This window comes from Solanum dulcamara, chromosome 11 (assembly GCF_947179165.1).
Source record: "Solanum dulcamara chromosome 11, daSolDulc1.2, whole genome shotgun sequence".
NCBI classification, from domain to species: domain Eukaryota; kingdom Viridiplantae; phylum Streptophyta; class Magnoliopsida; order Solanales; family Solanaceae; genus Solanum; species Solanum dulcamara.
In genome coordinates, this window is record NC_077247.1 from 42,561,501 (window position 1) to 42,578,910 (window position 17,410).

The window sequence follows — 17,410 nt, forward strand, 5'->3', positions numbered from 1 at the left end:
TCACGTTTTGCTTTATAAAAGCCATTTTGACAAATTTTCGGCGCTAAATTAATTAGAAAAATTAACATTTTAAATTTAGATATTAGAAAACTATAAGAAAAAATATATTTTAAAATATTGATTAAAGCCCACATATATAGCTTGACTCTTCAAAAACAAAATGTAACACATAAAATAAAAAGAGAGCAACTAATTTTAATACGATTATTGTATACTTTTGTTTTCTTCGAGCATAAACTTGCCCACACTTTTTCGTATACAAGAAAAATGCAGCAGTTTTTCAATTAAATTGATAAATTTGTTGAAGAGAAAAATAAAAACTTTTTCGATTGTTTACATGTGAAAGGATAGTAAATTTGTATGAAAGAAAAATGTGCTTTTTCAATTGTTTATACTTTTTTTCTTTGATAAATTGGTAAACAGAGAAAAATGAAGAGCTCGATGTGTTAGAAACATGTAGCGATTGCAATAGGGCGGGTTAGTGTACTGTCCAAGGGGGAAAATAATTTATTTCGATACTAATTATTAATTTTAAAGTAAATTATTTTAAATTTGTCAATCAAATAATAAATTAAATAGTACCGTAATTTAATTACATGACTATTTAGTGTTATCCGCCAAACGACTCTAAAAATAAAGTAGATTTTTTACTCGAATTGTGACATTTAGCAGCACCCATACCGATAAAATACTTAGCTAAAATGATATTGTTATTACTAAAGTCTGAAAAGAAATTGGTTACTGTTATGAATTAACTAAATTTATAATTTTATAAAGGAAGAAGAGTAAGAGAATATCGAGAGAGTAGTAGAAATTTTCTTCTATGTATATATTCTAAATTGTCAAGCATTGGCAATTTATAGGTAAAAAGAGAGCTAGAAAATAAGTGAACAAAAATACCAGTGGGCAATTAACATCCACTAACATAATACTCCCCCTTGGATGTTGTAATGACCCGTTAGGTCATTTTGAGAACGAGTCTTCTTCCCTTCATAAAAGACTCATTCCGTACATTTAAATTGTAAATTTTAGACTATTCAATAACTTCATTTAATTAATTGATGGGTGATTTTAAATAATTAATTTAATTGATGGGCTAAAGTGTTAATTTATTTAATACTTATACCACTTTTCTTATATTTAATAAATTAGGTTAGTAGGGTTTGTCATTTTAGTACATAATTAATTTAGAAAAGAAAAAGAAGGGAATAAATAATAATAATAATAATAATAATAAAATTATATATATATATATATATATATATATATATATATATATATATATAATCTGATGGCATTAAGCCATCAGATGTGCGGCGGCAAACAAGAAAAAAAAACCCGCAGAAACAAGAAAAAAAAATACGGAGGAAGAAAGAAAAGAAAGGGGAAAAGAAAAATAAAGGAGAAGAGAAAAATAGGGATTTTTATTCCAAAGCGTCAAGGTAATTATTCTCATCCTTTCCATTAAATTTTCATGTGATTATGAATATATTTTTAGGGTATATTGGTGGAGAAACAATGTTGAAATAAGAAAATATGACCCTAGGGTTCTTCATATAAAATCTTGATTTGAGGGTCGAATAACAATCCGTTTTAGCTGAAATTTGACATGTGAGTTTATTTTATCATGAGTGAACATAATCGGAAAGAAAATTTCAGATTTGACTTCAATGACATAGAATGAGTTAGTTCCTGAATTTTGATATATTAAAATAGATAATTAAATATTAGGTATATTATATTTTATGAATTACATTAAATTTATAATATTGGGGAAATTAGAACCTAACCCTAGGCTTAAAATTTGGAAATATGAGAGTTGACATGTTATTTGACGTCAACATTAAGAACTTGATTATAGATTTGGGTAGGTTTTGGGTCTAGGCTAGACATATAATAATATGAGTGTTGTTAGTTTCAAAATTTTATTGTGGTTATTTATTTGACTAGATTACATTGATTTGGAGACCCAACGAAAAGGGAAGGCTCAAGTACCGGTGTAATTGCTTGATTAATTAAGGCAAGTGAATTTCTAAACCTCAGTTTAAGCTTATAGATGCTTGTATTTCCGTGTCATATATACTAGGAAAGATGAGAATTGGACTGGATTATTGACTGTATGATTGACCTTAAAAAATGGAGATGAGGGGTATAAAATAGTGATCTAATGACATGTATTGGTGGAATTGATATGTTGTGATTTTGGGCATGTGAAATGACTATGTTGATGTGAGATAGGAAAATTTATTGTTGTTGTCATGTTATTATCGTGAATTATATGAACATGAATTGATTGCATTGGTTCTGACATATTGTGTTGAGACTGAAAATGATATGAAACAAAAGGGGTCGGGCCACACGCTCCGTGGCAGGTATATGAAACAAAGGGGTCGGGCCACACGCTCCGTGGCAGGTATTATGAAATAAAGGGGTCGGGCCACACGCTCCGTGGCAAGTTATATATGTTGAGGGGACGGGCCACACGTTCCGTGGCAGGTTACATGGACAGAAATATCCCCCATGGGTTCCGGACTGTGATTCAGCGGATGTGTACCGATAGGACAGACATGCATTATTTCATTGCATTGCATTGCACCTTTCTGACATTTGTGAATTTGTGTTTACCCCTATATTGATCTGTGTATGTTGAACTTGACTTGGTATGATTTATTGATGAGAATTTGTGGACTGTATTACTGTTGTTATCGCACAAGTGTAGAGTTAGGCTGATTTTATGCAGGTTGTAGTTAAGGAGGTTCGGTTGGGAGGACATGAGTACTTGTATCTATTAAGCTTTGCTTAGTTTTAGTTATCCACTTGCTGAGTACCGTGTTGTTTGGTACTCACCCCTTGCTTCCACACTTGTGTAGGTTGTGAGGCCGGACTTGTTTGATCTCCTAGTGTTTCCACCACATCTGAGGCTATCATTTCGAGTGTTGAGGTAGCTGTTACATCCATCTAGCGGACACCTCTTACTCTTTTATTATGTTTTAGTCCTATTCTAGAGACGAAGACATTGTGACTGTATTTCTTTTCGTACTTCGATAATACATTAGTGGCTTGTAAACGTGACAATCAGTCTTGGGGGATTTTGAGATTATTTATTTATTTTTGACTAAGTTAAACTTTGCTTTATCTCAACTACTTCCGCATTTACTTTTCGTTGGTTACTAGGCTGACTCATCTCGGTGGGTTGAGATGAGTGCCATCATACCCGTATTTGGGTCGTGATAAAATGGTATCAGAGCCCCAGGTTCATAGATCTCACGTGTATACAAGCCGAGTCTAAGTAGATTCTTGAGGATCGGTACGGAGACGTCTGTACTTATCTTCGAGAGGCTATGAAGACTTTTAGAAAATATTTTCACCTTTTGATTCTCTATCGTGCATCCTTGATTCGATCTATCTATTGCCTCACTCCGATCTCTCATATATAGTCGTGACTCTTGCCTAATTCTATGTGCGTGTAGTTGAAATGTCATCACGTGGTCTAGATTTAATTTGAAGGTGGAAATAATAAACTTATGGAAATAATGTATGGTGAGACTTGTAATGCACGGCGATTTGAGGATATGGTATAGAAAGAGGAACAATGGTTTGGAGGATTATATGAACGTCTTATATTTCTGGATAGTGGTTAAGCATCGAGAATGATGCTTGTTTGGCCTATCCGATGTTTGAAGTGGTTCTACAATTGAGAATGATATAATTAGGGGAATGACTATGTTGTGAGCACTGTGCCCTCGGAGACTACAGACTGTGAAGTTCGTTGTGAGTAAATGAGTTACATAATGTGTGATAATGATGATTTTGCGTTAATCGAGGTCAGAATTTCTACAGTGGTTTGATAAGGTGGATGTATATCAGGAATGGTTATTATAAGTCTACTACCGCGGTACTTGTGATTATTTGGTTAGGGTTACGGGTTGTGTTGCTTCTGCTATTGACCTTACCTACTGAAGGGTGATATCGATTTTGACTGGAGACTGAAATGCGTTGGTAATGTATGACAATTACGTAATGGATAGAAAGGTGTAGACTATCTAGGTATGATCTTTACGGTGGGTATGATGTATTCTAGTGGTGGATCTATCAAACTTTCACGGTGTAGTACTATTGGAATACAAAAACAAATACATCAATTATCAAGTATGATTACTAACTACTTAAGGAGTTATCGGTTGTATCATCTTCTCATAGGATGAGATTTGATGTTGCATTCACATTTGAAAATCCAACTAGTTTGTTACTATGGACGCTTAGGGTAAGCATTGTTTATAAGAAAGATCTTAGTGGTGGATTTTGGTATGATTAATGCATTTAGGTTGTGAAATGTATCCCGAAAATTTTAAGTGAGGACTTGTAATTTAACCGTAAACTCCAAGGGAGTGGATCGAATGATAAGCTTATGGTTAAAGAAAGTAGCAGTGAGTATACTTGTGTGAAGGCAATTAAGAATCTTAGTGAGAGTGCACATAAAATTGGGTTATTCCATTGGATTTGGTTTATATAACTGGGTTTAAGGTGTCTTGTCGATTGAGAAGGTTGACTTCGAGATGATGGCAATGGTTATTGATCATAATGGTAATAAGAATTTGTGATGGATTATGACCAGGACATAACCATACTTTAAGAATTTTGGGTTAAATAGATTCGATTTGATAATAATGACTTGCAGATATCTAAATTGCGATTTTTTTACTATTTGATGAGTGGCGTGGTTGTATGGAAAGTCATAGAATGTGTTGAGACACCGCTTGGATAGAATTGAAAGAATCTAGATTCATAAATAAAAATAATTAGTGAAATGTAGTTTAGCCTTCGAAACAAGGAGAGAACAATTATATTTACTCTGGTTGTAAGAGCCGAATGTATCTTCAGAGAGAGTGGAGAATTAAATTTAGTGACATGTGGTTCTGTTTATTTTGCTATGTTTATGGTGGCAGTGTTATGCGTTATTCATATGGATTAACGATTATTGGATAAGATTTGAGAAATAACTCTATAGGCGTTTGACTTGAGCGTGGTAATAAGTTCTTTTGTGGTTTTGAGTTTAATAACTGGTATAATTTAATTTTAGGAGAAGGATACAATAAGATTAATGGAGAGGTGATCAATGATAGCTAAGATACGTGAATTCATAAAGGTCTTCAATGTAAGAGCTAATATTGATAGATAATGGGGTTAGGTTACTAGGCTGACTCATCTCGGTGGGTTGAGATGAGTGCCATCATACCCGTATTTGGATCGTGACAGATGTCCACGTGTAAAGAAAAATTCTAGTGAAAGAATAAATATGCATAGATGTTGTGACTTGTTACTAGGAAAAAATCAGTGGAAAAAAGCCTAGTGAAGAAAAATATACACACATCTAGTAATACGCCTTGAGTGCCGCCTCATTAAAAACCTTACCAGAAAAATCCAGTGGGACAAAACCTTGGTTGAGAAAAAAAGAGTGCAGCGCGTATTTTACTCCCCCTGATGAAAACTTCATTTGATATTTTGGAGCATTCCAACCTTATATCTTAGCTTCTCAAAAGTTGATGTTGGTAATGCCTTTGTGAATAAATCTGCAAGATTATCACTTGAACAAACTTATTGTACATCAATATCACCATTCTTTTGGAGATCATGTGTGAAGAATAATTTTGGTGAAATATGTTTCGTTCTGTCTCCTTTTATGAAGTCACATTTCAATTGAGCTATACACGCAGCATTGTCTTCGAATATAACTGTAGGTACTTTGACATCATTTTTCAGGCCACATCTTTCTTTGATGAACTGTATCATCGATCTCAACCACACACATTCTCTACTTGCTTCATGAATTGCTATTATTTCAACATGATTTGAAGAAGTAGCAACAATAGGCTACTTTGTAAATCGCCATGATATAGCAGTTCCTCCGTGTGTAAATAAATAGTCTGTCTGAGATCGAGCTTTATGTGGGTCTGATAAATAACCTGCATCTGCATAACCAATAAGGTCTGCACAACCTTTGTTAATATAAAACAAACTTATATCAATAGTACCATTTACGTATCGCAAAATATGCTTGATACCGTTCCAATGCCTTCGCGTTGGGGATGAACTATACCTTATCAGCAAATTAACAGAGAATGTTATATCAGGCCTGGTTGCGTTAGCAAGGTACATAAGTGCACCAATAGTACTGAGATATGGTACTTCAGGACCAAGAAGTTCTTCATCCTCTTCTAGAGGCCCAAATGGATCTTTTTCCACTTCAAGTGATCGAATAACCATTGGAGTACTTAATGGATGTGCTTTGTCCATGTAAAATTATTTTAAGATTTTCTCAATGTAGGCAGATTGATGGACAAAGACCCCGTCTGCTAAATATTTAATTTGCAGACCTAGACAAAGTTTTGTCTTTCCAAGATCTTTCATCTCAAATTCTTTCTTTAGATATTTAATCGGCTTTTGGACCTCTTCAAGGGTTCCAATGAGATTTATGTCATCAACATAAACGGTGAGTATAACAAACTCTAATTTCATTTTCTTAATAAAAACACATGGACAAATTACATCATTTATATAGCCTTCATTTATTAAGTACTCACTAAGACGATTATACCATATACGCCCTGATTATTTCAGACCATATAATGATCTTTGCAATTTCATTGAGTACATCTCTCGAGACTTATTACATGCTTCAGGTAATTTTAATCCTTCTGGGATTTTCATGTAAATTTCATTATCAAGTGAACCATAAAGGTAAGCTGTAACTACATTCATTAGATGTATTTCAAGATTTTTATATACAGCTAAACTAAGGAGATATCGAAAAGTTATTCCATCCATAACAAGTGAATATTTTTCTTCATAGTTGACCCCGGGTTTTTGAGAGAATCCTTGTGCAACAAGGTGTGCTTTGTATCTTACAATTTCATTTCTCTCATTTTGTTTTCGCACAAAAACCTATTTATAGCCAACATGTTTTACACCTTCAGGAGTTTGGACTACAAGTCCAAAGCTCATGTTTAGCAAGTGAGTCTAATTCTGATTGAATTGCCTTTTGTCATTCTGGCCAATCACATCTACGTCGACATTCTTTGATAAGTTTAGGCTCAAGACTTTCACTATATTGCGTAAGGTTAAGTGCAATATTATATGCAAAAATATTATCCACCATAATTTTTGATCGATCTAAATTTATCTCATCATCGGTAAAACTTATTGAAAGTTCTTCATTCACTTGACTCTCAGGTTCACTGATTTCTTCAAGAATATAAGGATTACTCAAATATTGACCTTCTTCAGGAGGTTCTTGTGTAGTATCATCTTTGTTATTCCTCACGCTTCTCTTTCTAGGATTTTTATCCTTTGAACCCAATGGTCTACCACGCTTCAGGCATGTTTGGGATTCAGAAGCAATGATACTAGTAGATGATCCTTTGGGGACATCAATTTGGATAGGCACATTCATTGCAAGGATATGTGACTTAGTTATCCGTTGCAAATTAGTAAATGCATCTTGCATTTGATTTGCTATGTTCTGTAGATAGATGATCTTCTCGATCTCCTGCTCACATGTACGGGTACGTGGATCAAAATGAGATAGTGATGAAATTTTCCACGCAATTTCTTTTTTGGATTTCTTTTTCTCTCTCCCTAATGACGAGAAATTTGTTTCATCAAACCGATAATCTGCAAATTGAGCAGTGAATAAGTCTCCAATCAACGGTTCAAGGTATCGAATTTTGGAGAGTGAGTCAAACCCAACATATATGCTCAACCTTCGTTGAGGGCCCATTTTTGTATGTTGTGGTGGTGCTATAGACACATATACTGCACAATCAAAAATTCGTAGATGGACTATATTTGGCTCATGTCCAAATACTAATTGTGATGGAGAGTATTTATTATAATGTGTCGGCCTGAGACGTACAAGTGCTGCTGCATGTAAGATAGCATGACCCCAAATAAAAAATGACAATTTTATTTCATTAGTAGAGGTCTTGCTATCAATTGTAGGCGCTTAATAAATGACTCTGCAAGGCCATTTTGAGTATGAACATGAGCAACAGGATATTCAATTTTTTTTATCCCAATTGATAAGCAATAATCATAAAAGCTTGGGATGTAAATTCTCTAGCATTATCAAGGTGAATGGCCTTAATTGGATAATTTGGGAATTACGCCCTTAATCTTATTATTTGTGCCAACAGCTTCACAAACGCCAGATTGCGAGATGATAAGAGGCACACATGAGACCATCTAGATGATGTATCTATTAGGACTATAAAATATCTAAACAATCCACTAGGTGGATGAATATGTCCACATATATCTCCATGTATAGCTCTAAAAAGCCAGAAGATTCGATGTCAACCTTCAGGGTCGATGGTCTGGCAATTAATTTGCCTTGATAACAAGCAGCACAAGAAAATTCATCATTCGTAAGAATCTTCTGGTTCTTTAACGGATGTCCAGTTGAATTTTTCAAGGATTTGTCTTATCATTATTGATTGAGGATGACTTATTTGATCATGCCATGACACAAATGTATTTAGATCAGTAAACTTCTGGATTATGATCAAATGTGGTTCAATTGCATTAATTTTTTCATAATATAGGCCAGACGACAAAATTGATAATTTTTTCAAAATATATTTCTGGCCTGAGACACTCTTGGTTATACCAAGATATTCAATATTCATTTCATTTATTGTCTCAATATGATATCCATTTCTGCGGATATCTTTAAAACTTAACAAGTTTCTTGGAGATTTAGAAGAGAATAGTGCACATTCTATAACAATTTTTGTCTCCTTTGGCAGAATTATAGTAGCTCTTCCGAAGCCTTCAATCATTTTTGAATTACTAGAAATTGTAGTAACATTTGCTTTTCTTCTAAGCAAGTTGGAAAAATATTTCTCGTCTTTAAAAATATCATGAATTATTCCACTATCAATTACACAAATATCCTCGTGATTGATCATTGATCCAAACAAAATTTGAGGCATATCCATATTTTTCTTCAAAAAGGAATAAAGTAAATATTATAATTAATACATAATTTATTACACAAATTTTATTTATTTACATGTACTAGGAAAATACAAACATAATATGTAGTTCAGATAAAATTTAAAAAATGATTTAAATATTATTAGTCTTATCAATATTCATATTTTCTTCTGAAAAATTAAAGAAATCAGCTACATCCAGATGCATAGGCTCAATATTATCCTCAGAGATAAAATTTGTCTCTAGATTATTTTCTGCTCTTTTCAAGGACGCCTGATATAGCTGAACCAAGCGTTTTGATGACCGACAAGTCCGCGATCAGTGCCCCATACCTCCATATCTATGACATAAACTTTCTGAATTTTTCTTCGGTAAAGCTTCTGGCTTTTTACTTTGCTTTTTATTATGATGATCATTTCTCGGTGCCAGCCGAGCATCATGATTATAATTTTTTTTTTCGACCATGACCACGACTGGGGCCATGTCCTCTTTCGCGTTGGTTATAATTTATCTGATTCACTTCAAGAAGTGGCAAAGAACCAACGGACCGACTATCATGATTTTTTATTAATAGTTCATTGTGACGTTCAGCAATAAGAATGTGAGATAGTAATTCAAAATATTTTTTAAAATCCTTTTCACGATATTGCTGCTGTAGGAGCATATTCACGGGTGGAAATGTGGAGTATATTTTTTTGAGTTTATCTTGCTCAGTTATTTCATCTCCGCATAAATTTAACTGAGTTATAATTCTAAACAAGGCAGAATTATATTCAGTTATATTTTTGAAATCCATTAATCGCAAGTTTAACCAATCATGACGTGCTTATGGAAGCATAACTAACTTCAGGTTCTCATATCTTTCTTTTAAAATTTTCCACAATTTAAGGGGGTCTTTTAATGTGAGATACTGTAATTTTAGACCCTCGTCAAGATGGTGGCAGAGAAATATCATGGCTTTGGCACGGTCTTGATTAGATGCTGTGTTGTCATCTTTGATGGTGTCTACCAGACCCATCGATTTTAGATGTATTTCAGCATTTAGTGCTCATGAGGAGTTGCCTTTTTCAGAAATATTCAGAGCCACAAATTCAAGTTTTGAGATATTAGACATTTTTAAGAAAATAAAATTCTGAAATTTTTTACCCTTTTTGTTATCTTCTAAAAATAGCTGAAGCCTTATGCTGATAACGTGTTATGAATTAACTAAATTTACAATTTTATAAAGAAAGTAGAGTAAGAGAATATCGAGAGAGTAGTAGGAATTTTCTCTATTCTAAATTGCCAAGCATTGACAATTTATAAGTGAAAAGAGAGCTATAAAACAAGTGAACAAAAATGCTAGTGGACAACTAACATCTGCACAAAAATACTAGTAGGCAACTAACATCCACTAATATAACAGTTACCAAGATCAAAATCACATTTTTATAACAAAAGAGATCTCCATTGAAATCTTAAGGTGCCACACAATGGGGGAACACACACATGCCTATTTGGATTCGTGCAATCATATAAAAAAAATTATCTCTTTAAATGACTCACCACTCGACTAATTAGATGCTTTTATTGGGAATGCAAATCCGTTGAAAGTCAATGCAACTTTTAATTTAGTGTTATTCTGAAGGAGCTCTAAATTTGACTAATACTATTTTATGTAATTATTTTAATATTAAGATTAGTACAAAAAAAATAACTTTTGATTTATTAAAATAAATAAGTAAATATTTTTTATTTATACAAGTCAAGTAAAATAAAACAACTAAATCTTTCTGATGATGTGAGCTCTTACAAAAGATAAGCCTATTATCTCTAGAGTAACTTTCATTTGTTGAGCGACGGCCTTGCCATTCGGTATTATCGGATCACTAAGGTCGACTTTCATCCCTACTTGACAGGTAGATCTTGCAGCTGCTACGATACTGTTTCATTCTGATAAAATGATTCGTATTAATAAAATAATTGCAATGCAACGATACCGCCTGTTGATAAAGGAACGACAGTATATCAAATTTGTCCCAACAACCAAGTTTGATTCTCCGGGCAACAACCCGGCCGGTATACAACCCACAGAGGAAATTGAGAGGAGTAAGAAAAATGTACTCCCTTGTCTCAAAATACTTTTATCTTGGTTAAAAATATTTGTCATTTTAAAAATTTAAGACAAAGTTTAATTTTTTTTCTTATTATCCTTAGTAATAATGTTCTTGAGTACTAAAAGCATTTAAATTATGACATATAAATAGAATAAATATTCAATTAAAGATATATTATATCATATATAAGAAACTTCATTTGTGGAATTTCACTAGGTATGTTGTTGTTGTATATCATAGGATAAAACTATGGATAATATAGTCAAACACCCTTCTAATTAATATTTTTAAATGACATTTATGCCAAAGATATTTTGACTCTGAATCGGATATTTGAAATGCTAAAGATACTTCATGTGGTCATGCTTCAACCATCCAATGCAAAACACGATAAAATTAATTATAATTTTGTTGGCTAAATTGTTATTACAAGAGATGATCGTTCGATCCACAGAAATGTTATGTGTGCTATAATTAACACTTGTTATGCGACAGATGATAGTTCATGATTTTTAATGCGATAAATATATACATGAATGGTTATTAAAATTAGGATATTAAAAGTTGCAAATTAATTAATTTTATTCTGATAATATTAAAATAGATACTTTTGTTTCAAAATTTATGCCATACAACATATATAAATTCTCCTATAAGCTATGCATATATATAAATTATATGAAATTTATGTTATACATACCCTATTCATAGTATATGGCTCGCAGAAAGACTTCTAAATTTATCTTGAGACTTTTTATTTTATTTCTCTTCTCCAATTCTCTGTCAAATTCGTGTCTTCAGGTGCTATGAAATGGACTATCGTTATATTATAATTATAGAGAATTATAAAAGTAATGTAAAGTTCTTTACAAAATAATCATTCTATTATTAATACAAAGCTTTTATATTGGGATTCTTTAAGTAATTGAGGAAGTTTTCTCTTGCGCTATGCACTACCAGAATGAGGGAAATTGCAGTCCATAAGTCTAGAAAATTGAAATTATATTTCACTATTCATCATTTCAGGCCACAAAATGTGAAAAAGAAACGGCTTTTTAAATAGGGGAAATCATCCGCTTTCATTTTTATTTGACAATAAATTTTGAAATTGAAACTTGAAAATTTGAATTTTTGAAGTTGTGATTTTTGAAACTTGAAATTGTGTTTGCACATGCAATTTACTTGATTTTTTTTCTTTGAAGTGTTCTGATTGAGTGGAAGTAAAATTTATCCCAAATACTAATCTGAGCCAGTTCTTTTTGAAAATTTGAATATATTTTGAAGATAAATTTTTAAAATTTGATCCAAAATGTATGACCAAACGCTAGCGAAAAGAAATTTTCCGTAAGTTTAAAAAGTAAGAGTTACTTCAAAGTCCAAATCAACTACAACACAAGTCACATAACCCAAAATTGACATGATATGTGTGTGAGAGAAGTTACGTTCTTCACATTTTCCCTCTCTGTATATCCTATTTAATGAGAAACTAATCATGTCCATTGACAAATGAAGAAATTACATAGAATTTTCGGTGGATAAGATTTCTATTAGTAGAAATTAACCAAGATTATGATTTATAGGGTTCAAAATTCAAACCTAGTGGATAAGACATGACAAAATGCAACAACTACATATGGACTTACCATATTTATAGAGGTTTATCTCTATATAATTATCTTATAAGTTATGACCTGATTATATATGTGAATATGATTTTACATCGTGAATATATATAATTTAAACTCAAATAAAGAATACGTAAAAATGGTAATGGAGTCGTCCTATACATGTAAATATTACTTATGTCTTTTATATTGTTTCAATTGTTAATGAAGGAACAAGAAAAAAATAATTAAACAGTTGAGCAAACACAAGAATGACAAGTTTACGTGGACATATTTATTCTTCAAATAGTCATTGTTAGGTGGTGCTATATAAATAATAGCAAGGCACCAAATAATAATGAAAATCTTATCAATGTTTTTACCTACCACAAATGCATTTGTAATAGTTTTTAATAAAAGGTGCACCACTCACTATACTTTTGTGAAGTCATTAATTAGGTATTATTAGTATATATAATTTCCACATATATAACAAAAGTACAGTTGCATCATGTAATTGAATACGATAAGATAAAAATTACTAGTATAATATCATGTCTTTCTTGTGTCTTGGGAACTTGTTTTACTGCCACAAACTTGATTTTTAGTTATCCAATATTGATTTGACATACTTCTTAAATAAATAAAATAACAATTTTATTATATTATTCTTTAAATATAGAAAATTCAATATTTTAAAAATTATATTGAAGTAAAATTGAATATTTATTTTTAATCAAGTGAACGAATAAAAATGGACGAATGGAGTATTATCTGCATAGAAAATCACGCAGACAATCACACACCCCCACACACACAAGGTACACTCAAAGGGTTAAAATTCAACCAAAAATAAAAGTTACGCAGAACCCTAAAACGAAGTAGTAGTCGTATAAATCTGCGTATTAGTGGGATAGATTATTATAAACTTCAAAATTCAAATTAAAAGTCATTAGAAACCGATCGATTCATCTGAATCAAATATTTTCGATTCGCAATTTTTTTTTATTACTAAATTTACCACGAATAATATGTTTAATCAATAGTAAAAACCTTGAAATTTGTATTCGTAAAATTTAAATTCTGAATTCTCTTCTGACCATTAATTATCATGTGGTATATATTGCACTAGATGAGGATAGAATTATAATGTTACATGCCATATAAAGAATTAAAGCATTTTGAGAAGAGAGTTTTAAAAAAAAAAGAAGGGAAGAATATAATCGACAGAAAAATAAAATAAAATAAAAAGGATAGAGAATTAATTACCTGAGATAAATCAATGTCATTGAGAATTAAGTGAAAATTAGAAGCTCTTTATCCTTTGTGTGTATTGTTGGTGAGTGATTGAAGCTGCTAGATGACCTGATGGAACCAAAGCTATCTATCTATCTATATATATATTCTCTTCAAAGAAAAATATCCTTACAAAATTTAATTTTCTTTTTTTTTTTTCAAATCCAAAAGAGGGAAATTAAAGACCTCAAGAATATTTTTAAGAATAAAAATGAATTAACTTTAAGTTCCTTTCTTCTTTGCAAGAACATATAGAGGGAAAAAAATGGATTTTGTTCTTACCAGATCATGCTGGCAGCTTTAACCTCTCAAAAACCAACATACAGATACAGAGATGAAACGGAATCAAGATTTGAAATTTATGGATTCTGAACTTGCAACTGAAATAGATTCAAGAAATGAAAAAGCAAAACATGATAGAACAAAGGGAATAACCTATTTGAGGAAGCATTTTAAGGTATATAAGAAAAGTGGGGCTTTTTCTTTCTCTTTGTAGGGTGGAGTGATGGGGGGTGGGGAGGGGGAGGAAGAGGAAGATGCCCTATAGCTTATGCAACACAACACACACAAGAACCATGCAGGATTTTTTTCTGGAAAGTGAAAAGTGATAAGTATTTTTGGAGTAACGGAGTATTCTCTCTATATCGACTATATATATAAAAATAATAATATTATAGCAGTAACAAATGCAACATCGAACAAGAACTCAATAGACCAATGGCTAGTTTTGACTATTTTCTTACAGCTGTTGACATTGACTTATTGTCTCCTTGTCTTAATTTTTTTTTTTCATCTTCTTCTTTTAATTGAGTTATTTAATTTAAAAGAAATGAAAAAGGGACCACGAACTTTTATGTCATGTATAAAACTACCCTTAATTAATTCCTATAATTAATTAATAAGCTAGCTTAAAATTTAAATTAAGTTTAGTGGTCCATATTTGATTAAAACTAAAAAGTAACGGGGCCAACAGTTGCTATAGTAGATTTGAGTGAATTGACAATTTGGACAACTAAGTTTATAGGTCTTCTATTTTAATCCCCAAGAAATTTAGGGATATTTTATTAGTTAATATAACGTATTATTAGAAATGATTTCACCATCAAATTCTATATTACTTAACCATGATTTCAGGTATAATTTGTTCTGTGAACCAAACAAATGACTCTCATTTTTGTCTTTTAATTATCTCAAATGAAATATTCATATTCACACACCACTTGCTACATGCTAATGACACTTGTTTAATGAAAATATAATACTCTCTAGCTCCATTACTCCGAAAATATTTATTACGTTTTACTTTTTGAGATATTATGTAAATTTTGATCTATTTATATACAAACATGTATTTTAAGATTTTAATTAATAATTGATCTAAATTATTCTCTAAATTATAATTTAAGATACAAGTAGGGTCAAATAAAAGACAAGCCAACAGAATGCATGTGATGAAGTCTAAACATTTAATAGCTAGCGATCGTGAAACCTCTAAATTCATAATCCATTATAATAATATCATCAACAATAATGATATTGTCGTAACAAGTACAATTAATAATTTTACTGTAGGTGATTATATTTTGCCTATATTAATAATTCTACTTCGATTATTTTGAGTTTTCAGCTTTTTTATATTTAAACCTGAAATTTTTTTATAAAAAAAATAGAATTAAAAATAAATTTATAAAAGGACTATAAAATCATTTCTCCCAACTGTTTCAGACTATTTACTGAAACATCGATTCTGCACTTATTTTTAGCCGCTTAGCTAAAATAGTGAACTTCCCTTATTTCTTTTAAGGGTGGGTACTATGATGAGTGTCGAATGCAAGTATGCAACACAACATTAATTAACAAGTCATATATTGTATATAGTACTTCTTTTCCTTTTTGGTTTTCCATATGGTATTCCGACGTAGTTATATTGGAACTTGATTAATTTAGATTTTTGTTGTGGCCACATTCAAAAGGAAACACTTGCTATTAAAGAGCCATATTTAAAACTTGAACCTAAAACTTTTGATTAAGAAAGAAACAGCCCCATCCATTACACCATATTGTTTGGTAATAATTCATACCGTACTTACTTATTATTTACGAATGAATGAATTAATTCTGATTATTAAATGTATGTAACTACCTTTGGTCCACTTTCTCCTTAACTCTTTATAATTATAATGAGAATATAAATCAACATTGATTGTGGTGAGATTGTTTCACCCTTAATTAGAGGTTTTAGGTTCGAGTCCTGTATATGAAGAAAATTCTGCTGGAAGCGCTACTCTGAATGGGTCCTGCAGTACATGATCCAAATTTAATCATAGCTCCAATACGAATTCCAAATGAAAAATAAAAAAATAAATAATGAGAATATAAACGGCGCATGCGTGGTTGTGGGCACATGGGGGAATGGTCCTTCTTATATTGCTTGTAGTTGTTGTTTTCAGCAATGTGTCCATTCTTTGTTTTTAACATAAGACAATTTTCAAAAATGCTTCTATTTAATTTGTGGACCCTTTCAATTCTGGGAGATTTTTGCATTTATATGATCTTCTTATCTAACATTATGTATATAATCCTTCAAAAACAATGTCGATAAAATTCTTTTTTATTGAAAACAAAAAAAATTCTTTTTATTGATATCTTTCATTATAGATATTAGATTTGAGCTATGTAAAAGGAAAAAAAAAACTTAATAGTGAGCATATCCCTTTGAATCTGTTTAATGCGGTGATAGAATATATGAAATTTCTTGATATTTAATTAGAGGTCACGTGTTCTACGTCTAGAAAAGGAGAAATCCTTGACAGTGAGCACTTTCCTCTTAATATGTCCTACATTTGGATTTGCCGGCTGAACAAATAATCAGAAATTTATCCAATAAAATTTTTTGCTATCAATATTAAGATGATTATAGTTACGATTGCCGTTCACCGTAGCTTTGGTTGCCGTTCACCATGGTGACGTGGTTAATAAGAAGTCTCGAATTTATAGTTTAAAAAATAAACATAAAACTTTTTTATATGAAGCTCTTTACCCTATTGATACAAATTTAAATAAATTGAGCTGATACTCCAAAACATTAAAATAACACAATAATCTATATAATATTAGTGTCACATAAATTCAATTCAAAAATTAGATAATAACATGTATTTTTATTGAAAATAGTGTCTCTACGATTTGCGCACATTTTATATTTTTTATATTTTACTTTATAAGATTACCGTGGATATGTTGTTGTAGTCGTATTTATTAACATGCATGTATGTAGTATTAGCCAGGTTGGTAGAATCGAGTGAGGGTGTCCTTTTGTCTTTAGCTTTGGTGGTTTCTTTGTGTCTTCTTGGATTGACAAACAATAAATATATATATATATTGATAGGGCCTAATGGAAGTGAAGGACCACAAAAACCT